This window comes from Capsicum annuum, chromosome 7, assembly GCF_002878395.1.
Source record: "Capsicum annuum cultivar UCD-10X-F1 chromosome 7, UCD10Xv1.1, whole genome shotgun sequence".
NCBI classification, from domain to species: domain Eukaryota; kingdom Viridiplantae; phylum Streptophyta; class Magnoliopsida; order Solanales; family Solanaceae; genus Capsicum; species Capsicum annuum.
Window position 1 is genome coordinate 211,551,399 of NC_061117.1, and position 16,551 is coordinate 211,567,949.

General features: G+C 35.9%; 1 pseudogene; it reads right to left on the reverse strand.

Annotated features, from left to right (window-relative positions):
* Nucleotides 1–18: 18 nt before the first annotated feature.
* On the reverse strand, nucleotides 19–8,394 carry LOC107876836 (annotated as a pseudogene).
* Between the last annotated feature and the right edge of the window lie 8,157 nt (nucleotides 8,395–16,551).

Genomic DNA, 16,551 nt, shown 5'->3' on the forward strand with positions numbered 1-16,551 from the left:
TCAAGCTGCGGGAAGAAATTTTCGGAAACAGTATGTACAAGAGAAATATGGATCTGGTGATGAATAATGGAAATACAAAGTCGATAGATGCAATCCTGAATTCTTTACAAAAGAAAGAAATAGACTGAGAAAAGGAAAAACTACCTCTTAAACTTATTGTTCACCTTGGACCGGATAAAATTGAAGGCACTACTAAACTGATAGTGTCTTCCCACTATTGGTTGTCTGATCCAACCTCAGGTAGGCTTGTGAAATCATAATCCAAGATGGTTTCAACAGACACCAAACCTTCCAATGCCTTAACCACCAATGACATGGAAGGCCTCTTGGTGAAATCTCCCTGTAGACACCATGCAGCAATGCTCAGCATTTCTGTCACTGCTTCTTTGTGGGTCTGCATATCTTCATTGTTCTTGTCAACCGTATCCATGAGTTGTTGTTGATACGCTTTTTTTCAAAAACAGTTAGCAAATGGACATCTTCATTAGCCTGGGATGGGTAAATTCTTCCGCCCACAAAGAACTTCCAAGACCACAATACCTAAGGCGTACACATCTACTTTCTCAGTGATTACTGAGTTCAACCATTCAGGGGCTAAATATCCTCTTGTCCCTCTCATTCTAGTTTCAATTTTGCTTTTGTCTTTCTCCATAAGTTTTGACATATCAGAGATCTTAGCATTGAAATTTTGATCTAGAAGGATGTTTTGTGGTTTGATATCCAAATGAATTATCTTCTGGCTACATTCGTCATGTAGATAAGCTAATCCTTTGGCAATGTTAGGCCCACTGATGACAGCGGCCCAATGTAGAAAAATGCTCAAGTTTACAGACCCGGGCCCCCAATTTTATTTTCTGTAATGTACGCATGTATCATCAGATATTTTGGATGATTGATCAATAAGTGTGGGACAGCTGTAATAAGGAACGATCGAGAAACATAACTGTTTTTCTCTATTCAGCTTCTCCATTTTTTACTAAGGTTTTCTCCATAGAAAATCATGGCGATCTTGTATTTCTGAATGTTAACATGGTATCAGAGTTGCGTAATTGATCCTTCGTCTTCTCCGCTTTCTTCCGATTGTACCCCCATTTGTAGTCTCGAAGGTTTTCGGTTGTTCTCATCAAATCGATTGAGGTGTCCAGCTTTGTTTTCAGCGTTTGAGGTGGAGTGTTCAGCTCTGGTCTAGGCGATTGAGGTGTTCAGCTCCATTTTTAGTTTCATCTTTGCTGATTAACTCAAGATCTTTACTCCTTCAGGTTTTAGAAGGAGATCGGTAACCTTGTTCCTCTTATTGTGTTTGATCGACCTGATATGTATATATAGAGCTAGTCGTTTCATCTTGTATGATCTATTGACATTGATTTGCCGTAAATCCACGTTACTATTGTTCTTCTGTTTTGTCAATACTTATAGCATATTGGTTATCGCTTGAACTTGTTTTAATAGCTTCGGAATCATCGAAAGGTTTTACCCCATTCTCGTCAGATCCATCCCTTTCCTTCTATGTGCACCTTTTTGATAGCCCTAGAAGTCAGATTGTGGCTATACCATTTTCTGGTTTTGGATTTGTTATCTGTAGAAGTAGCATGTTGACCTCTCTCTCAGCTAAAAACAAGCTGAGTATCTTAGATGGGAGAACCCCTGCTCCTAACCTAGGCTTACCATATTTCCCTTATTGGGAACGGTGTAATGACATACTTAAGGCTTGGATTCTCAATTCTGTGTCTCGTGATACTGCTATTAGTGTTATATGTCTCAAAACTGCAAAGGAAATTTGGGAGGATCTAAATATTAGGTTTGGCCAGTCAAACGGATCTAAATACATTCAATTTCAAAAGGAGATCAATTCTACTGTTCAGGATTCTTTTAGTATTGCCGATTATTATACTAAGTTTAGTAGTCTTTGGGATGAGTTACAATCTACTTATATTGGGCCCACCTATACTTGTGGTGCCTTACCCAAATTCATAGAGGATCAACAGCTTTTCCAATTTCTAAATGGACTTAATGATTCTTTCTCTACTATAAAGAGCATAATATTGATGATGACACCTCATCCATTGGTAAACAAGGTCTACTCTTTGTTGTTACTTGATGAAGCCCAGATAGAAAACCACTCCTCTACCCCTAATTTCTCTGGTGATGTAGCTTCTTTTTTAGCTACACCTAATAGTCACAAGAGTTCATCTCAACTTCTCTCCAATAGAGGTCTCTCACAAATAAATAGAGGTGGTTATTCTCAGAGTAACAAGGGTTATTTCCAAAGGGTCAATTTTGAACCCAACACAAGGAAATTCCTATCCCCTCTATTTTGCAGTTACTGCAAAAGACCTGGACATTCCATGGAGAAATGTTACCGATTGCATGGATTTCCTTCTGATTTCAAGTTTATCAGGAACAAAAACACTTCCACTTGTGTTCAGGCTGACACTTCTCCTTCTGAAACTACCGCACCAGTCCTTCCATCACCGGCTCACCCTGTTGATGTCTACTCTCATGGCTTCAGCAAAAAAATAATATCAGCACTTGTAGACCTTGTTTAACCAACAGCTATCTGTTACACCAACTTATTCTGATACTGACGCTTTTTCTTCAGAATCTGCTGGCTTTGCATACTTTATAGGTCTCTTTACTGGTTATGCTATAAATTTCTTAAATAATTGTAATTCCACCCCTGCACATGAAGGTATACAACCTTGGATTTTGGACTCCGGAGCCACAAATCACATGACCCCTCACAAATACCTGTTGCATGATATTTCTCCCCTTCCCAAGCCTTTCCTTGTGACACTACCAGATGGATATAAAGTCAAAGTATTTTCTACTGGCTCTCTCATTCTTAGACCTAATATTGTCCTTACTCGTGTTCTCTTAGTTCCATCATTCCATTTTAATATCATTTCTATTCACTAGTTAATATCTCAATTAGATTGCTATGCCTTATTTACCAAATCTAATTATTATTTACAGGGCCCTTCACTGGAGAGGCCTCTGGGAATTGGTAAAGCTGCTGGAAGATTATACTATCTTCACTAAGATGCTGATCTCTTCTCCAACATACAACATAATTCCATCAACTAATTGTTTTCAGTTCCTCCTTCCAAATTGTCTCTTAATTCTGATGTTACTTGTCTTTCTCTACCTACTTGTACCAATTCTACTATTGCTAATAAAATGGATCTGTTTTGGCACCAAAGGTTAGGTTACATACCATTTCATAACTTGCATAAAATTTCTTTTTTATCTGATAAGGTTTCTGCTCAACAATCTTTTATATGTTATATATGTCCCATGGCAAGACAATAAAGATCATCTTTTCCTACTTCTGTTATTCACTCTACTGCACCTTTCCAATTGGTTCACATTGATATTTGGGGTCCCTATAACACTCAAACTTATCATGATTTTTGGTATTTCCTTACACTTGTAGATGATTTTACAAGGGTGACTTAGACCAATCTCCTTTTCTGCAAAAGTAATGCTCTTCCCATTCTCAAAGCTTTCACTGCCATGTTTAAAACTCAATTCAAGTCATTTGTTCAGACCTTTAGGTCTGATAATGATTTAAACTTGGGAGTAGTGCTGCAACTTTTTCTTTTTTTGCTGAACATGGCATCCTCTATGAAACCACCATACCACACACTCCACAATAAAATGGAGTGGTTGAAAGAAAACATAAGCATCTGTTAGATGTTGCTAGAGCTCTCCTTTTCCAATCATATCTTCCTTTGAAATATTGGGGTGATTGCATTCTCACTGCCACATACCTTATAAATAAGATGCCTTCAACTGTCTTGTCCAACCTATCCCCTTATGAGAAGCTATATGCCATTACACCTTCCTATGATCACCTCAAGTCTTTTGGGTATTTGTGCTTTGCTACTTGTCCTAAGGTTGGGAGAGACATATTCCAATCTAGGTCACTCCGATGTGTGTTCCTTGGTTACCCTTATGGCAAGAATGGTTACAAACTTCTCTCTCTCTCTACTTTTTCTATTTTCTTTTCTAGAGATGTTATTTTTCATGAACATATATTTCCTTATTCTTCCCCTTCTACTTCTAATATATTTCCTTCTCCTACTTACCCATTTGTCGACTTTCCATTATTTCTCCCTCCCCTCCCTATAAAATCTACTCCTTCCTCTTCTATATGTCCTTCTCCTCTTTCTTCCCCACCTGTTGCACCTATTCCTTCCAGGAAGTCTTCTAGAACTACATCCACACCTACTTATCTTTCTGATTATGTGTGCTCCTCAGCCTCCTCTTTAAAGTTTCCTGCTCTTGCGCATCAGTTGCATGAGCCTCAACATTACCAGCAGACAGCTTCTCATCCTGCTTGGCAAGGGGAAATGTAAAAGAAATTTAATGCTCTTGATGCCAACCACACTTGGGATATTTTCCCTCTTCCTCCTCATAAGAAGGCCATTCCTTGTAAATGGGTCTATAAGATCAAATACAAGGCTGATGGTACTGTGGAGAGGTATAATGGTCGGTTGGTTATTAGAGGTGACACTCAAAAGGAGGGGGTTGATTTCACTAAAACATTTTCTCCTGTTGTGAAGCTCACTACTGTGAAAGGTCTCTTAACTCTTGCTATTAAAAAGGGTTGGATTATATTTCAATTGGATGTAAACAATGCTTTCCTACATGGTGATCTACATGAAGAGGTTTATATGAAAGACCCTCTTGGGCTTGATGTCAGTTCTTCTGCCTCCTCTTCTACATCCCCCCTGGTTTGTCGTTGGAGAAAGTCTCTTTATGGACTTAGGTAGGCATCCAAACAATGGTTTTCAAAATTGTCTGAAGCCTTGCTATCCAAAGGCTACATTTTTAGTAAAAATGACTACTCCCCTTTTACCAAAACTGTGGCTGGTTCTCTGGTTATTCTTGTGGTATATGTGGATGACATCCTCTTGGTTGGTGATAATACTGATGAAATGCAGTCTCTCAAGTCATACTTGGACTGTCAGTTCAAGATCAATGATCTGGGGTCTATCCACTATTTTTTGGGTCTTGAAGTCTCTTCCCATCCTCAGGGATACCTTATCAACCAACACAAATTTGCTACTGATCTACTAACTGAGTTTCATGCTGAACATTTTTCTCTTGTTGTTACTCTTTCGGATGCTTCTATTAAACTCACTTCTGACATTGGTGATCTTTTACCTGATCCTGGTTGCTATCGAAAATTGATTGGTAAACGTAATTTCTTAGAACATACTCACCCTGATATTGCCTTTGCTATCCAGCACTCGAGTCAGTTCTTGCAACAACTTAGAACTCCTCATATGCTTGCTGGCATTCATGTACTTAGATACCTCCTTAATGACCCTGGTCAGGGTATTTTGCTTTCCAAGGAGCCTATTTTCTATTATGTGCTTACTCAGTTCTGAGTGGGCTGGGTATGCTTCTTCTAGGAAATCCATCTCTAGTTTTTAATTACTCTTGGTGGCTGTCTTATTTCCTGGAAAAGTAAGAAGTAACCTACTATCTCCCTATCTTCAGCTGAGGCTGAATCTCGTGCCCTCCTCAAAGTTATGGCTGAGACTGCTTGGTTAGTTTATCTCCTCGGGGACCTTGTATGACATATTTCTGAACCTATTTCTATTAATTGTGATAGCCAGGCTGCTCTACATATTGCTCGGAACACCATTTTTCATGAGTGTACTAAACACATTGACGTTGATTGCCATTTTGTTCGCGGTTGTTTGGTTGATAGACTCATTTCTCTCCATTACATTCCCAGTTCTCAATAGCTTGCAGATATTATGAAGAAGTTTCTCACTAGTCATCTTCATTGTCTATTTTTTTCCAAGATTGGTGTTTCTTCACCCTCAAGCTTGAGGAGGGTGTTAGGCCCACTGATGATAGTGGCCCAATGTAGATAAATGCTAAAGTTTACAGACCCGGGCCCAATTTTATTTACTGTAATATACGCATGTATCATCAGATATTTTGGATGATTGATCAATAAATGTAGGACAGCTGTAATAAGGAACGATTGAGAAACATAACTGTTCATTTTCTCTATTCAGCTTCTCCATATTTTACTAAGGTTTTCTCCATAGAAAATCATGGTGATCTTGTATTTTTGAATGTTAATAGGCAATATCTGTTATTATCCTTTGTCTTGTACGCCATGTAAGCCCATTATAAATCTACCCATCTAGTGATCCATTCACCATATGTTCATAGATCAGAAGTCTTTCGTTCTTTTCAGCACAAAACCCAATGAGTTTTACTAGATTGACAAGGTGAATGCCACCAACTATCTTTGCTTCTGTTAGAAATGACCCCATCACATGACCTAGGCCATCAAGACACTTCACAGCTATTTTGGAGCCATTACTCAGTGTTCCTTCATATACAATGCTAAATCCTCCTTCCCTGAGCTTTCTGCTGAAATCTTTTGTTATTATTTTTAACTCATTGTAAGTGATCTGAGTTAGCATTCCCGGTAAGATTGGTTTGAGATCTAGAAAATCTCCAGCATTTCTAGAATCATGTGTCCTCTTTTTCAAAAGAACAAAAAAAGCAGTGATACTTAAAATTATCCCAAAGGAAACTGCAAGAGTAGATCCTATTATCACTATGTAAGATCTTGATTTTTTTCCTCCAGATATGATTGGAGGATGATTCTGTGCTTTTGTGGAATTCTGCACCTTAAGAAATACTCTCTTGTCTGGTCCTTCCTTATCTATGAGAGAAAAGACCTCATTCAGTAATATACAACTCCCATTTCTAGCCCCATCTAAATCATCTTTAAAGACCACAGCTTTGCAGGAATAGTGTCTCATGTAGGTCCTTTTGTAATGTTCCATATTTTTCCCCTCAAACCATAATATACCCGAAGCTAGTTCATCATTCAATTCAAATTCAAAATATGTGGTATTCCTAATCTCTATGAAACTATGATACTGCGAAGTGTTGTAGTTAATGGATGTCAACTATGAACATCCTACATCTTTTTTCCTTCATCTAATGGCCTGAAGAAATTTTCCTTTGGCGGAAAACTACATTGCCTATCACTTGTACAAATGCCATATCTTTCACAGATCATTAGATACCCACAGTTCCCTTCATTTGAATTGGAAATATCAGATATAACTTCCAGTCTAAGTACTTTCTCATCCCATTGGTATACTGTAAATGTTCATCAGGCCCAAGCTTTATGACCTGATCTAGTGATGTAGGAGGTTCTTGCAAAGCAATAAGTGTTTGACCATGAAAACTCAAATAAATACTATCTGAAGAACTTGAAGCAAAGTAAAGCTGAGGTGGATCAGAATCAATATAAGTAGGCCAGCTTCCATTAAGAACATTTAAAGAAAGAGAACCTTGACTCTAATTAGTGTCTGAAATGCTTGCTATGAGCTTCTTCCCTAGCACCAAACTTTGCCTAATAAGCAAAGAATGTTAGGTACGATGTAGTTTTGATGATTGACAAAATGACAAAGTGATATAAAACATGTTAGTCAAGCTGATTCACAGGCACACTGTCTCATGTAGCTAAAATTTGTAGCAAAATCATCGATGATTAAAGACAAGCGTTCAAAAATCTAGGAAGAACCAGATGGGTGGCTAATTCATATAAACTCAAGGAAATAAACATGTGCTGATTTAAAGAGTTAGAGTTTGACTACGACACTAAGGACACAAGTGTTGGAATTGAACAAGGAGTCTCACTTGAAGTAGAATTCTATGCAATGAGAGTTCTGATTAAAGAAGGAGTTTGAAATAAATAATGACTTTTTAGAGAGTTGTGCTTAAATAAAAGATGTATTATTCAGAATAACTTGCACACTTACAAAGAGAGAAAAGGCTAAACATGAGCAAATTGAGAAAGTTTATAATTGAGAGAATTCTGACTGAAGATTCAAGCGCTGCTAGTACAAAGGAACATATTGATGAACCTGTTCCACAGGAAAGAACTTTACAGTTCATGAGTAAGTTTAAATATATTGTTCTTATTGAGTTGTAATTTATTGCTTTCCTAGATTGATTGTTTAGGAACAATACTAAGCTCAGTTAACTTCAAGTTTGGGATAACTCGAAGTGGGTTCAATAGTCATGGGTCATTGTTGAGTTATAGGAATTAGAGTTTATGATTTCTAGTTGTTGAGTTATAGGAATTAGAGTTTATGATTCCTTGTTATTGAGGTATAGGAATTAGAGTTTATAATTCCTAGTTGTTGGTTACAAGAGTTTTGTAATCAGTTGTTGTTAAGGCTTAGAGTTATTTAGTAAAGTCGGGGTTAAATCCTGTTGAGGTACAGGTCGTAGTTTTTTACACCTTTTTGAGCCGGGCGTTTTCCACGTAAAAATCATTGTGTTCTTTACTTCCTATTTTACTGCTTCCTTGGAATACGTCAGGCAACCGGTTCCATCCATAGGCAACTCTTACGTTGAAGTCACTGGTCAGTAGGGTATGTACTCTAACAAGTGGTATCAGAGCCAGGTTGTCTTAAAAAGGGATAACACCTATGACAAAGATCAATATGATGAATTTCGCACCACTTACTAGTCACAGTGAAGGTCAATCCACTATTATACCTCCACTCTTTGATGATTCTCACTTTATTTGGTGGAAAGCTAGGATGAAAACATTCATTTAAGGGGAAGAGTACGAGTTATCGAACAGGATCACTAATGGTCCTACTATTCTAATGAAGTTAGAAAATGGTAAACAGGTCAAGAAGGTAAGAAGTGAGTTTACCTCTGATGACTTAGTGGCATTAAAGAAAAATCCTAAGGCTAAGAACATCTCAGTCTGTGGACTAAGACCGTCTGAATACAATAGAGTGTCAAACTGTACCACTGCTAAGCAAATCTGAGAGGCACTGGTCAATGCACATGGGGGTACCTCTCAGGTAAGAAAATTCAGGATTGCTCTTCTCTTTACTGAATACGAAGCTTTTAAGATGAAGGAGAATGAAACCCTGCATGAAATGATGACAAGGCCTACTGTCTTGGAAAATGAGTTGACTTCTTTAGAAAAAGTCATCATTGTTGAAGAACAAATTGAAAAGGTGTTGAGGGTGCTACCAAAATCAAAATAGAATGTTAAAGTGACTGTATTAGGGAGGCAAATAAGGATCTCACAGATATGACACTAAATGAACTAGTAGGGAATCTGAGAACTTATGAAATGGAAATTAATGGAAATTGAACTTGATGAAAAACAAGTTGCCTTTACATCTAAGAACTTTAGCAAATTCTTCAAAAAGAAAAAGGGAACAGGTAGCAAGAAATGGTCCAATAACAATCCAAATGGATGCTACAAGTATGGTAAGACTGATCATCAGATCATGGATTGTCCTGTCTGGGAAATAGAATAGAGAAAGGAAAGGGCTGAAAAGGAATTAAAAGAAAAAACTAAAAAGAAGGAAGAATATGCAATGGTAGCAGCTTGGGGATCTGACTCAGATGATGATGAAGTTGCTGAAATAGGACTCATGTCTCTTGGAGATTCAAAATTGGAAAAAGAAGATGATGCTTCTGAGGTAAGTATGCTTGAACTTAAAGAAAATTTGCATTTGTTTGCTAAAACAAAACTTATTTCCTTTATGAGTGCTCTAATTGATGATTTCCAATAATTAACTTCTAATAGGGATGAGTTATTCAATAATCTTGCAAGTCTCAAGTTTGATTTCATTGATCTAGAAACTTGTAAGAACACTATTGAAAAGGAAAACTGCACTCTTAAGGAACAAGTTAGAAAACTTGATTCATCAAACCTGACCCTCAAATCTAAAATCTTAAAATTGACTCTTTTTTAGAAAGGAAAAAAGGTCAAAAGTGAGAAACAAGAAAAAATTGAGTCAGAATTGACTAAGATTAAATATGAATACTTTTGTGAAAAAGAAAAAGTTAGTCAATTTAGTCAAGAACTTTCTAAATTGAAACTTGATCTTGAAAGAGCTAATAGATGGACACATTCTTCAAGAATTGTTCATAAGTTAGGTCAAAGAATTCACAATGAAAAAAGCTGGGTTGGGCTTTTATAAAAGTTCTAATGCCTTTAAAGATCTATGTTATATTTGTGGTAACCAGGGGCATCCAACCACTGAATGTCCAGTTGCAGCAAAATGCAAATCAAGAAGCATAAGCCTTGCAAAAAAATCTGATTCCACATTAGCACAAGCTAACAAAAAGGTCAAATCTGGTCAGAAAAATAGGTCACATAACTTGTTGCCTCGATAGGCTAGAAGGAAACTCATACATCTTTTTTTTTCTCATAAGAAAGGACCCAAGCTTGTCTGGGTGCCTAAAGTTAACCCCTAATTTTTTTTGCAGGTGAGAGTGAAAAGGGGAAAGCAAAATTTGTACATGGATAAAGCTTGCTCAAGGTATAAGACTAGAAGCAAATAAAGTTTCTTTCACTTACCATATTTAAAGGGGGAATGGATCTTTTGGAGATGGCAAAAAAAAAAGAGGATGACAGTGAAACTGATGAGCATGCATAGGACCATATTGTACCACCTGGTTCAACTGTTGTACAGACTGAGGGCATATTGACAAGGGGAACAAAAAATCAATAAACTAATGCATTAATAACACCAACACAAGCTAATGATAATTTTGTTGGTAATTCATAAGAATTGATATTGTCACAAGAATCTTGAGATATCTCATGAGAATCAATGGCTTGAGACTATGGTATTCAAATGAAAGTAATTTCACTCTTGAGGGCTATAAAAATGTTGACTATTCAAGTTACTTAAATAATTGAAGAAGACCCAAAGACACTAAGTAGAGAGCGTTTTGAAAGGAATAGGTTAGATTTGGGGATGATTAAAATTAAGTGAACTTCCCTCAATGATTGACTAGAATAACCATTTTTAATTTAAATTTTATTAGCTAAAATATTATTCAATTCAGTTTTGCACATTTAGTTGTGTGTCCCAATTTCAGATTTTTGACTCTTCTAACCTAATTTTGTGTTAGATTATGCAGAAAATAGGTACAAGCAAGCAATTGTGACCACAAAGTTCTTCTTATTAGGTATGCTCTACACTAACATAAGCATAGGCTATCTAAGCTGAAATAGTTGAGCACACCTATTTCATTCCTCATACTTCATCCTCCCCTTGTCCTATGATGCTGACAAATTTATTGACCAAATTTTCTTTGACTCTCTCCAAATGGTTGTGCACAAATGTGTTAATTCTATATCAGAAATTCTTTCTTCTCTATCAACCAAAATATCAATTTTTGTATCATGAATTTTCCAAACTTGACCTTCAATCGTATGCAGCATATGTTTATGAAGAATGAAAAGGGGCATGCTCTCCCTTTTAGTTCCTAATTGGCTACTTTTTTAGGGACGTCTCAGTCCTAGTTCAGGTTTGACTTATAAAACAACAATGGATGTTCTTGAGCTAATGAATCATGCTTCTATACCTGTTTCAATAAGGAGGGATAACACTCATTTGAAAAATAAATTGATAAAAAAAAAAATTAGCTAAAAAAAATTTGAACTAGAAGTTACACAAGACAATCATGAAGTGGAATAAGAGGTCCTTAAAGATAGGATCATGACTTTAAAGCTTGACCTTGATTGATAGAGTAATGAAAATGTTGAATTCATTCATCAATTGACACAATTGATATCACCTGTTCCATCTTTCTCATCAGCTCCTCACTATTTGTATCCTTAGCCATGTCCCACTTTTATACCATATTCTTTTTTTATTAATGCTTAGTTGTTTTTCCTTGTTCAGTACTAGCTTTGGTTTAATGTGGTACATGCTCTGTCAGTTAAATGGAATGGTTATCTTTACTAAATTGAATTATATTCTTGCTCTCTTTAATATATTACTATGTTGGCTAAAGTCTTTGTCTGATTATTTTAGTGATAGCCCCAGTGGCCATGAATAGCATAACAAATCACTTTGGCTAGTATATTATTGCATTAAAAATGATTTTTCGAAGATGCAAAAAGAGGGAAGATAAGAGGGTTGCAATGTTTATAACCTATTGACTAACTTGTTTCATTCTAGTGTTTTATACTTTAGTGCCTACAGGTGAAGATGTTTGAATGCATAAAGAAAAGAGGTTTGTCATCATCAAAAAGGTATAATTTGTTGGGTATGATGTAGTTTTGATTATTGACAAACTGAAAAAGTGATATGAAACATGTCAGTTAAGCTGGTTCACTGACACACTGTCTTATGTAGCTGAAACTTGTAGCAAAATCTGTTATCTTTTATGTATTCGGGTACAAGAATCTATATATAAAAAACACAAACTTCAATACTAGTTCAAGTCCAAGAAAAGAACACTTATGAAGTTCTGTAATACCTTCGACACTAGATTAAGAATAATATATCTAAGAAGTATGTAAAGATTTAGAAAAGAGATGAAATAGAATTTAAGACAAAGTCCTCCGAATTCATGGAGTGTCCTTAAGGAATAATTCCCCTCACTGTACCCGAGGTTTTGGAATCTTCCTCCCAGTATAAAATGGTCTCCAATCCAAACAATAGCGGTACCTCAAATTGTTGGATTTAATGAACTCACTTAACCGTTTGATAGATCACACAAAAAGTTTTTCAATACAAGAAGAGAGTTTGTATTTTAGAAAATTTGCACCAAAACCTATGGATGAAAATAGGTTTACATAACCAACATATGCCTCTTCTGAAAAGTGGTAATGGTTCACTTAAAAGGTGTGAACTTTCTGGAAAAGTCATGTCTGTTTGTCCAAATAATGTGTCTTTTTCGAACAGGCATACTATTTTATGAATCAGTGTGTTATTTCATTGAAGGGTTGCATCCCTTTGTTTCAGCACTGCATTATTTCAAAACACTGTTTCAAAATCTGCATGCATACATATAAATGGAGTATCAAAACACAAAAAAATTACATTTTTCCCTTTGGTATTTTTGAACTGAATTTCTAAATTTTTGTCAAATAAACTTTGTCCAGAAATATAGATCTCATCAATCAATCATTTGAATTCGAAGCCGAAGCCAAAGCCGAGTCGAGCTAGCGACGACGACGACGACGCCAGGCATCTCTTATTTCTTGCCTCACTTACTATGTGGAGTAAGTGTTCCTTATTTTAAATACTCACAAGTTCTCTTCTTCCACTAATATGGGAGAAAGAGTGAACTTTTCAATTTGGGAGTACACTTTCTAAATTGGTGTCTCCATTCTCCACCATTTTTTCTCCATTTTTTCATTCACACTTTTTCATATACTTTGAACCCAACAATCCCCCACATAAATGGGAAATGACTATTTTTCATAAAATTTTTATGGACAAGTATGTGGTCATCAAGAAAAGACTGATTCCATCTGGATAAGTGGGTTTCCCTTTGAACTTTCCATAGCGAACATGCATCGGATGCACTCAGTCAATCGGTAGATTTGATATCTTTAAACCGTCGAGCTTTAGTGTACACCTAAACAACTGATGTCACACAGCCAACCTTTTACCAGTTATGGTTCTCATAGTTTTGTTCTTTTTATCCATGAGCACGTTCCGATTTCATGAGAACTTAGAGAATAGGCCTTTACTAACACTCTCCTTGAAGCGGCTTCCACTTCGCCCTCACATAGGTGATTTCTAAAAGTTCAATCCTATAGATTAAACTATTTGATCAAATATACCAAATTTAGATAATCATTAAAAGACTTTTCACCATAAGTCTTATCCTTGTTTACTAAATATTGTCTACATCATGAGAATAGGTTGAGTAATTGACAATGTTAAACCTGTCAGACACAACTTTGTTTGATCTCCTTGAACCTAGCTCTTGGGATCTCCGGTCTGCTTGGTAGATTTAAAGCTATGCTGACTTGTCCTAGGTCTTAAACCCTTTTCCTTGGATGTCCTTTGCACTCCTTCTCTAAATAATCCTTTTGTAAGTGGATCCAACACATTATCCTTTGACTTTATAGAGTCAACAGTGATAATTTCACTAGAGAGAAGTTCTCTAACAATATTATGTCTCCATCGTATGTGACGAGATTTATCGTTGTACATCATGATCCCTACCCTACCTATTACTGTTTGGATATCACAGTGTATACATACTGGTGCCACTGGTTTGGGCCAATAAAAAATATCTTTCAAGAAATTTCAGAGCCATTCTGCTTCTTCACCGGCTTCATCCAATGCAATAAATTCAGATTTCATTGTAAAACAAGCAATACAAGTCTGTTTGGATGGTTTCCAAGAGACTGATCCTCCACCAATAGTATATACATATCCACATATGGATTTTACTTCATTCGATCCGGTGATCCAATTTGAATCACTATATCCTTCGAGTACCATAGGATATTTATTATAATGCAAGGCATAGTCTTGAGTGTATTTAAGATACCCCAAAACTCTTCTCAATGGCATCCAATGAGTTTTGTTGGGATTACTCGTGTACCAACTCAATTTACTAATAGCACATGCTATGTCTGGTCGTGTATAGTTCATTATATACATTAAACATCCTAATACTCTTGCGTACTCCAATTGTGAGTCATGTTCACATTCATTCTTTTGAAGTGCAAAGCTCACATCCAATGGAGTCTTGGCAATACCAAATTTCATATACTTGAATTTTTCAAGTACATTTTTGCTATAATGAAACTGTGACAATGTCAACCCTTATGTAGTTCTATGGATTCTTATTCCTAAGATCACATCTATAACTCCAAGGTCTTTCATATCAAACTTACTCTCGGGCATTCATTTTGTTACATTTATGTCAGAAATGTCTTTACTGATGATCAACATATCATCCACATATAAACAAATAATGACTTGGTGATTCGGAGTGTCTTTAATATAAACACATTTATCACATTCATTTATCTTGAACCCATTTGTCAACATAGTTTTGTCAAACTTTGCATGCCATTCTTAGGTGTTTTCTTTAGTCCATACAACGGCTTAATAAGTTTACACATCTTATTCTCCTTTCTTGGAACCACAAAACTCTCAGGCTGTTCTATGTAAACTTCTTCCTCCAATTCTCCATTTAGGAATGCGGTTTTCACATCTATTTGATGGATTTCAAGATCATATACCGCCGCCAAGTCAATTAACATTCGAATCGATGTTATCCTTGTTACTGGCGAGTATGTATCAAAGTAATCAAGGCCTTATTTTTGTTTAAAGCCTTTTACAACAAGTCTTGCCTTGTATTTGTCAATAGTACCATCCGCCTTCATTTTTCTTTTGAAGATCCATTTATATCCTAAAGGTTTATTTCTTGGAGGAAGATCAACCAATTCCTATGTATGGTTGCTTAAGATTGAATCAATCTCACTGTTGATTGCCTCTTTCCAAAAGGATGATTCTAACAATGACATTACTTCTTTAAATGTTTGAGGCTCATTTTCTAAGAGAAATGTTACAAAATCTGATCCAAATGAAGTAGACGTTCTTTGATGTGTACTACATCTTGGATTCTCTTCATTATGTATATTCTCACTTGGTTCATCTCGAGGTCGTTTAGATCCTCCACTAGACTATTCATGTCTAATTTTATACGGGTAAATATTTTTAAAGAATTCAGCATTATCTGATTCAATTATCGTATTTTCATTTATATCCGAATGTTCAGATTTATGAATCAAAAATCGACATGCTTTATTACTTTTAGCATATCCTATGAACACGCAGTCCACAGTTTTAGGTCCTATCTTAACCCTTTTAGGCATAGGAACTTGGACCTTTGCTAGACACCCCCATACTTTGAAATATTTCAAGTTGGGTTTCCTTCCTTTCCATTTTTCAAAAGGAATTGATTGTATCTTACAATGGAGAACTCTATTGAGTATACGATTGGCTGTAAGGATAGCCTCCTCCCACAAGTTTTGTGGTAAATCGAAACTTATAAGTAAGGAATTCATCATTTCCTTCAACATTTGGTTTTTCCTTTCTATAACTCCGTTAGATTAAGGAGAATACGGGGTCGTAGTTTTATGAACAATTTTATTCTCTACACATATTTCAGCGTAGGGAGATTCATATTCTCCGCCCATATCACTTTTTATCATTTTTATCTTTTTCTCTAGCTGATTTTCTACTTCAGTTTTGTATTGCCTAAATGAATCTATTGCCTCATCCTTACTATTTAGTAAGTAGACATAATAATATCTCAATAAAAGTTATAAAATACTTTTTCCCACCATGTGATGGTGTTAACTTCATATCACAAATATCAGTTTGTACTAAGTCTAAAGATTGGAATTCCTTTCAACGGACTTATAAGGATGCTTTGCATACTTTGATTCCACACACGTTTGACACTTTGATTTATTGCACTCCAAGTTTGGCAAAGCCTCTAAGTTAATCAGTTTTCGTAACATTTTGTAATTAACATGACCTAAACGTTCACACCACAAATTATAAGACTCAAGTAAATAAGAAAAATTTAAATTTTTATTGATTTCAACATTCATTACATTCATCTTATAAAGGCCCTCGGTGAGATAGCTTTTTCCTATATACACTTCTCCTTTTCTAATTACAATTTTTCCAGAAATGGTTACACATTTGAATCTGGTCTTGTCTAGAAGTGAAACAGAAGTTA